The following is a 5,000-nucleotide window of genomic DNA, read 5'->3' as shown; positions in this document are numbered from 1 at the left end:
GCATACTAACCTAACCCTAGGTAAGGCATGTCAGAGCGAAAGACAGTAAAATCGAATGAGCCATGAAAGAGCGGTGCGGGGCCGGTCGGAGCGCACCCTTTTCTCGGTGGCTGGCGGGCGAGAGAGTGCTGCGTCGCCGGCATCGGCGTCGAAAAAAGCCGAGCCGAAAAAAGTTAAAGTACAAACGTGCAAGCATACTAACCTAACCCTAGGTAAGGCATGTCAGAGCGAAAGACAGTAATTTCGAATGAGCCAAGAAAGAGCGGTGCGGGGCCGGTCGGAGCGCACTCTTTTCTCGGTGGCTGGCGGGCGAGAGAGTGCTGCGTCGCCGGCATCGGCGTCGAAAGAAGCCGAGCCGAAAAAAGTTAAAGTACAAACGTGCAAGCATACTAACCTAACCCTAGGTAAGGCATGTCAGAGCGAAAGACAGTAAACTCGAATGAGCCATGAAAGAGCGGTGCGGGGCCGGTCGGAGCGCACCCTTTTCTCGGTGGCTGGCGGGCGAGAGAGTGCTGCGTCGCCGGCATCGGCGTCGAAAGAAGCCGAGCCAAAAAAAGTTAAAGTACAAACGTGCAAGCATACTAACCTAACCCTAGGTAAGGCATGTCAGAGCGAAAGACAGTAATTTCGAATGAGCCATGAAAGAGCGGTGCGGGGCCGGTCGGAGCGCACCCTTTTCTCGGTGGCTGGCGGGCGAGAGAGTGCTGCGTCGCCGGCATCGGCGTCGAAAGAAGCCGAGCCGAAAAAAGTTAAAGTACAAACGTGCAAGCATACTAACCTAACCCTAGGTAAGGCATGTCAGAGCGAAAGACAGTAATTTCGAATGAGCCAAGAAAGAGCGGTGCGGGGCCGGTCGGAGCGCACCCTTTTCTCGGTGGCTGGCGGGCGAGAAAGTGCTGCGTCGCCGGCATCGGCGTCGAAAGAAGCCGAGCCAAAAAAAGTTAAAGTACAAACGTGCAAGCATACTAACCTAACCCTAGGTAAGGCATGTCAGAGCGAAAGACAGTAATTTCGAATGAGCCATGAAAGAGCGGTGCGGGGCCGGTCGGAGCGCACCCTTTTCTCGGTGGCTGGCGGGCGAGAGAGTGCTGCGTCGCCGGCATCGGCGTCGAAAGAAGCCGAGCCAAAAAAAGTTAAAGTACAAACGTGCAAGCATACTAACCTAACCCTAGGTAAGGCATGTCAGAGCGAAAGACAGTAATTTCGAATGAGCCAAGAAAGAGCGGTGCGGGGCCGGTCGGAGCGCACCCTTTTCTCGGTGGCTGGCGGGCGAGAGAGTGCTGCGTCGCCGGCATCGGCGTCGAAAGAAGCCGAGCCGAAAAAAGTTAAAGTACAAACGCGATGCTAATGAGCGAGCCGTTGTCTCGACTAATATGTAGGGGGCGTTCGATCGAGCGTCTGGCTTGAGCGCTTGTCGGCCTAGCAGAACGGTCGCATTGTTATGCCCGGGTTTTAGGCACCGCTGCAGGCGGCCGGCAGAGCTCTTGTTTGTGCGAAACTGAATGGATCGAGCCCGAGAGAGGGCGAGCAAAGAAAAAACGCAAATCGCTCCGCCTGGCACTGCCGGCGAGAGCGTGGACGTCGCGGCCAGCGACTGTCGAAGCTGAGTACGGCCGCAGGCGATCGCCTCGGTCTTAAACGAATGCGACGAGCACGCGCCGGGCGGCCCAGCAAGGGCCGAGCGCAGCTGTCGCAGCTATCTGGTTGATCCTGCCAGTAGTGATATGCTTGTCTCAAAGATTAAGCCATGCAGGTGCAAGTACGAGTTCTCGTAAAGCGAAACTGCGAATGGCTCATTAAATCAGTCTTGGTTTATTTGGTCTCGTAAGCGAAGTGGATAACTGTGGTAATTCTAGAGCTAATACATGCATTAAGCGCCGACTTCGGGAGGCGCGCTTTTATCAGATCAAAACCGACCGGGTTCGTCCTGTGACGTTTGATGACTCTGGATAACCACGCGGATCGTACGGTCTCTGCACCGACGACGTATCATTCAAGTGTCTGCCCTATCAACTGTCGAAGGTACGCTACGTGCCTACCTTTGTGATAACGGGTAACGGGGAATCAGGGTTCGATTCCGGAGAGGGAGCCTGAGAAACGGCTACCACATCCAAGGAAGGCAGCAGGCGCGCAAATTACCCATTCCCGACACGGGGAGGTAGTGACGAAAAATAACAATACAGGACTCTAACGAGGCCCTGTAATTGGAATGAGTACATCCTAAAACTCTTAACGAGTATCCATTGGAGGGCAAGTCTGGTGCCAGCAGCCGCGGTAATTCCAGCTCCAACAGTGTATGCTAAAGTTGTTGCGGTTGAAAAGCTCGTAGTTGGATTTTGGGCGAGCGCCGCCGGTCCGTCGCAAGGCGTGTCACTGGTTGCGTTCGCCTCACCTTCGGTTCTCCGTCGGTGCTCTTGACTGAGTGTCGGCGGTGGCCGATAAGTTTACTTTGAAAAAATTAGAGTGTTCAAAGCAGGCTGTTCGCCTGCATAGTGTTGCATGGAATAATGGAATAGGACCTCGGTTCTATTTTGTTGGTTTTCGGAGCACGAGGTAATGATTAAGAGGGACAGACGGGGGCGTCCGTACTCTGCCGTTAGAGGTGAAATTCTTGGATCGGCGGAAGACGAACTACTGCGAAAGCATTCGCCAAGAATGTTTTCTTTAATCAAGAGCGAAAGTCAGAGGTTCGAAGACGATCAGATACCGTCCTAGTTCTGACTATAAACAATGCCAACTAGCGATCGGGAGGCGTTACCATGACGACCTTTCCGGCAGCTTCCGGGAAACCAAAGTCTTTGGGTTCCGGGGGAAGTATGGTTGCAAAGCTGAAACTTAAAGGAATTGACGGAAGGGCACCACCAGGAGTGGAGCCTGCGGCTTAATTTGACTCAACACGGGGAAACTCACCCGGCCCGGACACAGGTAGGATTGACAGATTGAGAGCTCTTTCTTGATTCTGTGGGTGGTGGTGCATGGCCGTTCTTAGTTGGTGGAGCGATTTGTCTGGTTAATTCCGATAACGAACGAGACTCTGGCATGCTAAATAGTTACGCGACCTTCTCGGTCGGCGTCTAACTTCTTAGAGGGACTAGTGGCGTTTAGCCACACGAGATTGAGCAATAACAGGTCTGTGATGCCCTTAGATGTCCGGGGCCGCACGCGCGCTACACTGAGTGAAGCAGCGAGTGTCTAACCTAGGCCGAAAGGTCCGGGTAACCCGTTGAACCTCATTCGTGATTGGGATAGGGACTTGCAATTGTTTCCCTTGAACGAGGAATTCCCAGTAAGCGCAAGTCATCAACTTGCGTTGATTACGTCCCTGCCCTTTGTACACACCGCCCGTCGCTACTACCGATTGAATGGTTTAGTGAGATCCTTGGATCGGCCCCGTCGCGGCTGGCAACGGCCGCGTCGGCGTGTCGAGAAGACGATCAAACTTGATCATTTAGAGGAAGTAAAAGTCGTAACAAGGTTTCCGTAGGTGAACCTGCGGAAGGATCATTACCGAAAGTGGTGGTAGGCCCCGGCCGACCGCGCACTTAATTGTCTTTGGGTGCCGCCGAGAGGGCGGCCGTCAATCGGGGTTCCGCCCCGTGCGACACGCGTAACACGTTGGCATAGCAAGGCAGCCGAGTGCGATGGTGGCTTCTGGGCACCGCGCTCGATGTGCCGCCGGCCCAGCCCGGCGGTCGCTCGGCGCCGTTTGTTGGTGTTTTTGTGCAGTTGTTGTCGGTGGTGGTTTTGTGGTCGATCCCACAGTGTGACGTCCGCGCGCTTCGGCGCCGGGCGAAACGTCGAGGACGACTCTTAACGGTGGATCACTCGGCTCGCGAGTCGATGAAGGACGCAGCCAAGTGCGAGAAGTAATGTGAATTGCAGAACACATTGAACGTCGACCTTCTGAACGCGAATTGCGGTCTCGGGTCAATCCCGGGACCGCGTCTGCCTCAGGGTCGCGTTCGTCCTCACCCGAGGGCCGTCGCCTGGCCTCTGCGAAGACGGCCGGGCGTCGCCCCAAGTTGAAGCGGTCGCCGAGCTTTCTCGGCGCGACCGCGTGTCCCGTACACCGCCGGCCCCTCGACGTGTTCAACTACGTTCGAGGGGCGGGTCCAGGTCGGTCGGTCCGGTCACGAGATCAAGACCGACCGTGGGCCAAGGCGGCGACGGTACGCGCTCGGTCGGCGCCGGCGGCGACGACTTGCGATGCCAGCGGGCCGTGTAAGAAGCGGCCCGCTTGACACATACGACCTGAGTTCAGGCGAGAGCACCCGCTGAATTTAAGCATATTATTAAGCGGAGGAAAAGAAACCAACAGGGATTCCCTGAGTAACGGCGAGTGAACCGGGAAGAGTCCAGCGTCGAATCTGCGCGCTTTTCGAGCGCGCCGAGTTGTGACGTACGGAAGTCCCAGTGCGGCTGACGGCGAGCGCCGGTGTCCTTCTGATCGAGGCCTCGTCCCACGGCGGGTGTTAGGCCCATAGGGGCGCTTGCCTTGGCCGCTTCGGGTCTTCTCGGAGTCGGGTTGTTTGGGAATGCAGCCCAAAGCGGGTGGTAAACTCCACCTAAGACTAAATACGGTCGCGAGACCGATAGCGGACAAGTACCGTGAGGGAAAGTTGAAAAGCACTTTGAAGAGAGAGTTCAAGAGTACGTGAAACCGTTGAGAGGCAAACGGGAGGGCCCGTCAGGTCGCCGGCTCGCTTTCAGTTGGGTGCGGGGGCGCGCCGTCTCGGTTCGCGGACGCTTAAGGCGCCGCTGCCGAGTCGGCTCGCGCACCGTCTCAGCGCACTAGCGACCGGCGCGGGTCACGACCGGTTTGCCGTCGGTCTAAGTCCCCGCGCGAAGGTGGCCTCCGCTCCGGCGGGGGTGTTACAGCGCGCGGGCGGTGCGGCCCGGCGGCGGATCGAGGAAAGGATGCCGCGCGCTCTCTGTGTGCGGCCGTCGCCGTTCGGCTGGCTTGTCGTTCGCCTGCACTGTACGCAGTGCCGGTGTTCGGC

At 56.9% G+C, this 5,000-nt stretch overlaps 2 non-coding genes and 1 pseudogene across 2 annotated transcripts; all 3 read left to right on the top strand.

Moving 5' to 3' along the window:
- Positions 1 to 1,697: 1,697 nt before the first annotated feature.
- On the top strand, positions 1,698 to 3,507 carry LOC144419363 (small subunit ribosomal RNA). The gene has a single exon (XR_013474018.1). It is a non-coding gene; the product is annotated as a small subunit ribosomal RNA (ribosomal RNA).
- A 298-nt stretch (positions 3,508 to 3,805) lies between these two features.
- Positions 3,806 to 3,959, top strand: LOC144419356 (5.8S ribosomal RNA). The gene has a single exon (XR_013474011.1). It is a non-coding gene; the product is annotated as a 5.8S ribosomal RNA (ribosomal RNA).
- Positions 3,960 to 4,247: 288 nt separating this feature from the next.
- LOC144419387 (large subunit ribosomal RNA) overlaps positions 4,248 to 5,000 on the top strand; it is a 3,695-nt pseudogene continuing 2,942 nt past the window's right edge.

This window comes from Styela clava, unplaced genomic scaffold (assembly GCF_964204865.1).
Source record: "Styela clava unplaced genomic scaffold, kaStyClav1.hap1.2 HAP1_SCAFFOLD_19, whole genome shotgun sequence".
NCBI lineage: Eukaryota > Metazoa > Chordata > Ascidiacea > Stolidobranchia > Styelidae > Styela > Styela clava.
Note: the sequence above shows the minus strand (reverse complement) of the source record. Positions and strands in the feature narration are given on the sequence as shown.